The 8,990-nt window shown below is 32.8% G+C and overlaps 1 pseudogene; it reads right to left on the bottom strand.

The window, feature by feature from the left end:
- Nucleotides 1–4,171: 4,171 nt before the first annotated feature.
- LOC137654914 (irregular chiasm C-roughest protein-like) overlaps nucleotides 4,172–8,990 on the bottom strand; it is a 207,321-nt pseudogene continuing 202,502 nt past the window's right edge.

Here is an 8,990-nt window from a genome sequence, read left to right as displayed (position 1 = left end):
TTTCACATTTTCGGCAGCACCGACTCGCTCCTAGTGAAAAATGCCTTGTGTGATTCCAGCTTTTGACAAGTAACATTCAAAGAGCTCATGGACCCAACTACAAGCCACTGATCCAGGAGTGAGGTGAACCAAGGCCTTGGTTTGATGACTCCATAATAGGCTGACATGATTGAAACACGTTCTGCTAGGGTGAATCTTCTCAGTTTAGATGTAATGATGATAATAATATTAACAGGGATGATACTAATTCTAATAATAGTGATAGAAATTTTATAAATTCAGTTGTTATAATTTCTTTCTTGTTAATACAAATTGTACTACTAATGTTAATTATAACAATAAAGGTAATAATGTTAAATATGATTAAAAATATAATAGTAATAAATTCCTCGAAAATAACAGATTTATTTGACTAGTCTATAATAATGATGTTAAATATGATAAAAATTAGTGTAATGATAATAAATTCATGGTAAATTAACAGGTTTATGTGAGTAGTCTATAATATATATATATATATATATATATATATATATATATACATACATACATATATATATATACATATATATATGTATATATATATATATATATTTATATATATATATATATATATATATATATATATATATATATATATCAACGATAACTGTGGAAATAATTATATAGAAAACAAAATTCTCAAAAAGTATATTAAGGATAATAAAGATATAAAAAATAAGAATACTGATAATTATATTGAAAATGAGGATAATTATCATAATAATGATAGAATCTTTAGAAATGATCTGAAACAATAGTAAGTGATATTAATGATAAAAATGGTAATGAAAATACTAAATATAATAATCCTTGATATGTTAATATTTGCTAAAATATATGATCAAAATTCAATAATGATAAAATTATAAAAATATTAGACTAGATTATAATGGATGTGATGAAAATAATAGATATAATAATTATGAATGATATTTGCTAAAATATATGATTAAAATCAACATTAATGCTAAAATTATATTAGACTGGATTAAACTGAAAAAGACGAAAATGATAAATATGAAAATAAATAAATATATTAATTATGTTAATATTTGCTAAAATATAAAACAAAAAATTGAACATTAATGCTAAAATCATATTAGACTGGATTAAACTGAAAAAGATGAAAATGATAAATATATATGTTAATAATTGTTAAAATATATGATTAGAAATCTAACAATAATTCTAAAAATGTAAAATATTATTATGTTAATAATTGTTAAAATATATGATTAGAAATCTAACAATAATTCTAAAAATATAAATAAAAAAAAGCATCGTCTCAATCATCAGAAAATGATAAAATATTCTATCCAAAAAAATTATGTTTAATAAGGACACAGCTTTGGCAAGGTGCTCTCTATTTACAATGAAAAACATTTCTACAATTATCTTTTAACAATTCATAACTAACGTTTTTCTTTTATTTATTAGTGGGCACATATGTTCAAATGTTCACATTACCTTATTCAAAAAAACCGTAAGGGATAAAATTTTTTTATGATCTAAATCTTGAGCTTTTGCTGAAGCGGATTTTAATATCTTAATCTACCATTTGTTTTGAGGGGTTTAAAAACGTTTCTCGTGTTTGTTTACTTTTACATTGCGTCCTTGAGAACGTTCTTAATCTACCCTTCCTTGTGAGATGATTCAAAACGTTCCTCGTGTTTGTTTACTTTTGCATTGCGTCCTTGAGACCGTTCTTAATCTACCCTTTCTTCTGAGTGGATTCGAAACGTTTCTCGTGTTTATTTACTTTTACATTGCGTCCTTGAGAACGTTCTTAATCTACCCTTTCTTGTGAGTGGATTCAAAACGTCCTCGTGTTTGTTTACTTTAACATTGCGTCCTTGAGAACGTTCTTTTAATCTATCCTTTCTTGTGAGTTGATTCAAAACGTTTCTCGAGTTTGTTTACTTTTGCATTGTGCCCTTGAGAACGTTCTTAATCTACCCTTTCTTGAGTTGATTCAAAACGTTTCTCGTTTGTCTACTTTTACACCGTCTTTGAGAACGTTCTTAATCTACCCTTTCTTGTGAATTGAATCAAAACGTTTCTCATGTTTGTTTACTTTTACACTACGTCCTTGAGAACGTTCTTAATCTACCCTTTCTTGAGTTGATTCAAAACGTTTCTCGTGTTTGTTTACTTTAACATTGCGTCCTTGAGAACATTTCCCTCTTAAAATGTGGTTTTTTCCCTGTCAAAACGTTTCAATTTTAACAAATACAAAGGCTTAATCGTTCGTTTCTAGAGTCACTATTATGGCTGATTCACACTGTAGGTCCGGTAGCGCTACGCTCTCGCTCTAGTCACGGTCCGGCCAAATATTGTCACATGATTTTATATGGAATCATTCACACTGGCGCTCCGGTCCGCTCTTGCTCTGGTCTGCTCTCGCTCTGGTCCGCTCTCGCTCCGGTCCGCTCTCGCACCGGTCCGCTTTCGCACCGGTCCGCTCTCGCTCCGGTCCGCTCTCGCTCCGGTCCGCTTTCGCACCGGTCCGCTCTTGCTCCGGTCCGCTCTCGCTCTAGTCATGGTCCGGTCATAATAGCAAAAAAATCCATATGTACAATAACAGGCTATGTTCACTGCGTAAATACATTTCCTAGTAACACTGAACAATATTCCTATACAATTATACCTTTTCCTTATATTTATAATTTTGCCACGACACTGATCGGACCGAAGGTGTGAACACCCCAATGCCAACACCGAACCGAGAACGAACCAAGACTGAACCGATAGTGTGAATTAACCCTTAGTTTATGTATTTGTGTTTAAAGTATCACTGAATCTACTTTAGTATCGTACAATGAACAGTTAACAAGATATTATCAATACTTATTGCTTTATGTAAAAAAATGCACTTTTTGCTATAAATCTTACAAAAAAAGAAATTTGATCTAACAAAAGATTACAAGCGTTATCCTCAAAAAGATGATTCACTTATACTAATGATTATCAAACACTTGGATCACTTTAATTGCCCACTTCACAACGTGTTATGTAGAGAAGTGTACTTGACACAATTTTATATATAATCACTTATCTATTTATAACATCCATTGTCTCGTGCTTGAGTGCACACTCTGGCACACTATTCTATTGAATTTCTCTTCCTCTTGGTTTGTTAAACTTTTGATAGTTTATATAGGAAATGTTTTTTTTTTTTAATGTTGACACTGTTATTAAAATATTTAATTTTTCCTTGTTTCCTGTCCTCACTGAGCTATTTTCACTGCTGGAGCCCCTGAGCTTATAGCATCCTGCTTTTCCAAATAAGGTTGTAGCTTAGCAAGCAATGATAATAATAATCATTCAATTTATCATTTTATCCATAATGCAATTCAAACATATATTTTTAAGTTGTTCATTGCACATCTACATGCAAATCTCCAGAACAAACTCGTGTAAAACTCCTTTACATCTGTAAGTGTCACTTTTCGTCTGACGAGTCACATATCTGTGTTTACACAAGTGGGTCTCTAAAATTACCCTGAAATGTAATATAGAATACAATAGAGGAATAAGATACATATGACATATCAGGGATTGAAAGATATCACTCATGTGTACTTTTAACATTCTTTGATATTCAGGGATATAAAATTACCACATTCGCGACCCCGTTATCATCCTGGCCTCCAAGAAGACTCACTTTGTATAAAAGTCTTTGTTAATCCGAAGATCAATATCCAAACTGTTTAAGATCACACACTAAAATGCCTGGTATCATTTTGACTTATTGGAGGGTGACCACAACATCCAGGCCTCTTTAACAAACTATAAAGTGGCACTCCTGATTTATTGGAGGGTGGCCAAAACATCCGGGCCTCCTCAAATGTCTATAGAGTGCACTCCTGACTTATTGGAGGGTGGGCAAAACATCCAGGCCTCCTCAAATGTCTATAGAGTGCACTCCTGACTTATTGGAGGGTGGCCACAACATCCAGGCCTCCTCAAACACCTATAGAGTGGCACTCCTGACTTATTGGAGGGTGGCCATAATATCCAGGCCTCCTCAAACGTTTATAAAGTGGCACTCCTGACTTATTGGAGGGTGGCCACAACATCCAGGCCTCCTCAAACGTCTATAGAGTGGTACTTGGGTGTTCCAGATGTATCAGACGAGAGTACCTGGTTTCATCATGACGTCGCGAGAGAAAATGTACTTCGTCTCGGGAGATCTCTGGTCCTCCACTAAGTTAGTGCCACTGTTACTGTTGGGATGCGAATTGAGGCTTCTGGGAGACCGGGGCGAACAGGACTTCGTATTCCGAGGATACGATGGAGGCGATGGAGATCCGTAGGGCATGTTTCTCATGCTGGAGTAGATGGAGTGCCTGGAGAGAGTGTGGGCGTTGCTGCTGAGTCGCAGAGACGGCGGCGAGTCCTGGTAGTTGGGCGCCAGAAGATTACGCCCGCTGTCTGACGGCGAGTCCTGGTAGTTGGGTGCTAGGAGATTCCGCCCGCTGTCGGAAGTCGAATTGTTCTCCTGACGACGTCTAGTGCCTCTCCTGAGGGTGCAGAAGTCAGGGACGTCTGGATTCTGCGCCGACGCAGGAATGGGATCTGCGTAAGGACCGGATTCACCGAAGGATGCCCGGCGTCCATTCGAGAGAGGGGCATAGTCTTTCCCGCTGTAGTCCACGAAAGGGACATACCCCTGGTTTCCATCCAAATCCTAGTAGAAAAATAAGGCATCAATAAATAACAATAACTAGAAAACTCATAAATGAACAAATAAATGTAGAAAAATTAATAAATAATTAACAAGAAAAAACAAATGAGGCGTCATGAAAAATGCTGAATCAACGATATGTTGAAAAAAAATAAGAAAGTTAATAATTCTGCAAAATGTCAAATACTTCACAAATATCTAATTATTATGCAAAATATCAAATACTTCCCAAATATCTAATTATTCTGCAAAATATCGAATAATTCACAAATATATACACAAATTACGAATAAAAGTTTCTTTAAATTCACGAATAGACATATAAACCAGTTAGTAAAATAGAAAGTGAATTGAGCAAAAAATTAGAAAATGACATCCAATCATACAATAAAGACATCTAAATGATTTAGCATAATGATCATGCAGTAAATTGTCAAGTAATAAACAAGTATATAATGAAAATAAGTAAGTCATCCATCTTCTGGAAGCGTTTTAAACGTTAAGGATGCTGTCTGCGCAAAGATCTCGCAGTAATTTTAGTCATCTGGAAGTGTTTTAAACGTTAAGGATGCTGTCTGAGTAAAGATCTGGCAGTAATTTTAGTCATCTGTCATCTGGAAGTGTAAGGATGCTGTCTGAGCAAAGATCTGACAGCAATTTCTGTCTTCTGGAAGCGTTCTAAACGTTAAGGATGCTGTGTGCACAAAGATCTGGTAGTAATTTTAGTCTTTAAACATTAAGGATGCTGTCTGAGCAAAGGTCTGGCAGTAATTTTAGTCTTCTGGAAGCATTTTAAACGTTAAGGATGCTGTCTGAGCAAAGATCTGGCAGTAATTTTAGTCATCTGGAAGCGTTTTAAAACGTCAAGGATGCTGTCTGAGCAAAGATCCGGCAGTAACTTCAGTCTTCTGGAAGCGTTTTAAACGTTATAAGTACATTGTCCAACATTTCAACAGAAAACGAAAATGTCTAGTCCTCACGGGATCCGGCAGAAACGCTTTTTCATCCAAGTCGCCGCTGAGTCTGTTCAGATTCCTGGCAGATCGGGAGTGACCGTCCTCAGTCGGCGACAGTCGGCGTCTGGACGGCTTCGGGGTCATCTCCGCAGACACTTTGTGGTGGGAAGGGATCGGCGTCATGATGAGGGACTGTTTTTCATGCGTGTTTACAGAATAAAGGTTCCCAGGACTCGAGTTGTTTGCGGCCATTGATGAAGCTGGGGGCTTTTCTGGCACGGCTGTTCCTGTGAATGGAATACGTTAGTAGTAGTAATTTTACTAGTAGTTCCTGTAAAAGAAATACATTATTAGTAGTAGTATTTTCAATGGTAATTCCTGTGAATGAAATACATTACTATTAGAAGAAGTTTAAAGGGTTAAAGGCTGCTCATGAATGGCAGAGGCAAGGGACAGTGCCATTGCCCTATCAAGCAGGGCAATGCCTAGAGTCTGACCATACTTTCCACCCAAGTTAGGACCAAGGAGGGCCAGGCAATGGCTGCTGATGACTCAGCAGATAGACCTATAGGCTCCCCCAAACCTCACATCCTTAGCTCACAAGGATGGTGGGGTTGCAGCGACCAAAGGAACTAACGAGTTTGAGCGGGACTCGAAACCCAGTCTTGCAATCACCAGACAAGGACGCTACCACCAGACCACCACAACCATTGTCATTATCATTAGTAGTAGTATTTTTACTGGCAGTTTCTTTGAATGAAATACATTACTATTAGTAGTAGTTATAGTAATAGTAGTAGCAGCATCAGGGGTAGATCCACAATATATAATAATAGGGATAAAAACACTGTCCTGGATCTAATAATTCAACAATATATATATATATATATATATATATATATATATATATATATATATATACACACATATATATAAAGAGAGAGAGAGAGAGAGAGAGAGAGAGAGAGAGAGAGAGAGAGAGAGAGAGAGAGAGAGAGAGAGAGAGAGACAAATGAGGTTTAAACCTTCCTACAAAAAACAATAAAATTGTGATAACTATATTTAGGGTACAAAAAACTATAACAGAAAAGCAGTCTTTGATTTATACACTGAATGAGAACCAAGAAATGAAAATGATGATTAAAATGTAATATCACCCTCTGATATTGAAAAATATTATAGAAGCAAATGATGCTTGAATTAAAGGAATATAATAATAATAATAATAATAATAATAACAATAATTGAAACTGTCCTTTTAATCATGATAATAATAATAATGATAACAATAATAATTAAAATTGTCCTTTCAATGATATAATAATAATAAAAAGGGTTCTTTTAATAATGATCTCAATAATAATGATAATAATTAAAATTGTTCTTTTAATATAATAATTAAAATTATCCTTATAATAATATGATAATAATTAAAATTTCCCTTTTAATAATAATAAGTTAAAATTGTCCTTTTAATAATAATAATAATTAAAATTGTTCTTTTAATAATAACAATAAGAATAATCAAAATTGTTCTTTTGCTATAATCATAATTTAAATTATCCTTTTACTAATAATAATAATAACAACAACAACAACAACAATAATAGTAATAATAATAATAATAATAATAATAATAATAATAATAACAATAAGAATAATTAAAATTGTTCTTTTGCTATAATCATAATTTAAATTATCCTTTTACTAATAATAATAATAACAACAACAACAATAATAGTAATAATAATAATAATAACAATAAGAATAATTAAAATTGTTCTTTTGCTATAATCATAATTTAAATTATCCTTTTACTACTACTAATAATAACAACAACAATAACAAACATTAAAACTCGTCTTTCTCCAAACCCTTACCTTTGTCAGGCGACTCCCTCTTATTGCACATGACGAGCGAAACAACAATGACAAGAAGAAAAACGACAACAACACCTCCGCCAATCATCAGCAACACCGGTACTCTCTCTGTTGCAATGGAAGAATTGTTTAATGTTAATTATTACTTTCTCTTTTTGGCTTTCCTTTATAGAAAGGGGGATAGTTTGTTATAGAGTATACGGTGGTTTGGATGTGTGTAGGTGTAGTGTTTGGTTTTAATGTGTAGGGTGTTTGTGTTTTAGGTTATATATATGTATGTGTGTGTGTATATATATATATATATATATATATATATATATATATATATATATATATATATATATATATATATATATATATAAATACTGTGCAATACAATCGTTCCATCTCTCTCTCTCAGTATATATATATATATATATATATATATATATATATATATATATATATATATATATATATATATATATATATATATATATATATATATATATATATATATAATATTTACATGTATACATATATACATACATGTTTAATTTCTATCTCCCTGTATATGTATAAGTGTGTGTGTATATATATATATATATATATATATATATATATATATATATATATATATACATATACATATATATATGTACATATATATATATATATATATATATATATATATATATATATATATATATATATATATTCCCTCTGGTTTTCATATCTTACTTCAGATACATAATTTAAGGTTGCACTCGTCATCAACTATTATAATTGACTTTCTACAATTCTTGCAGTTAGTTGTGATCACAAACATTGATTTCTTGCATTTTAACTGTAACTTTAAGCTGCCTGAATCAATTTCCAAATCAGAAAAAGCTGAAAATTACCACAAAAATTTGATTTCTTGCCTTTAAACTGTAACTTTAAGCTGCCTGAATCAATTGCCTTAATAAAAAAAAAAAAAAAAAAATACCGTAAAAATTGAATTTATTGCCTTTTTTTCTCACTGTAAGCTGTCTGAATAGAATGCCAGATTGAGAAAAAAAGCTACAAATTATCACTAAAATCTAATTTACTGCCTTTCAACTGTCCTTTTAAACTGCCTGAATCAACTGCCACAGACTCCACTTGTAAATAACTCCTGCCCTGTCAGCTTTTGGCCAGAATGTAAACGAGACATGAATATCAAAGGCTTGTCCTACGGAAGAAGTGTGACGAGCCGAGAGAAAGGTTGCGACTCAAAGGCAGGAAGCAATCAACTGAGTAACTTTATTAAAGAACACTCTCCTTTATATACAAAACCTCAAGGCAACTGGCATTTTCATGTTCACAAGACAGACAATGTTACAGAGGAAAACCGGAGACATGATTATTCAGGTTCTTTTTTAATGAATGAAAAAAAAAAAAACCTGAATAATCATGTCTCCGGTT

The sequence above is a fragment of the Palaemon carinicauda genome, chromosome 16 (genome assembly GCF_036898095.1).
Source record: "Palaemon carinicauda isolate YSFRI2023 chromosome 16, ASM3689809v2, whole genome shotgun sequence".
NCBI lineage: Eukaryota > Metazoa > Arthropoda > Malacostraca > Decapoda > Palaemonidae > Palaemon > Palaemon carinicauda.
This window is presented reverse-complemented; position numbering and strand designations above follow the sequence as displayed.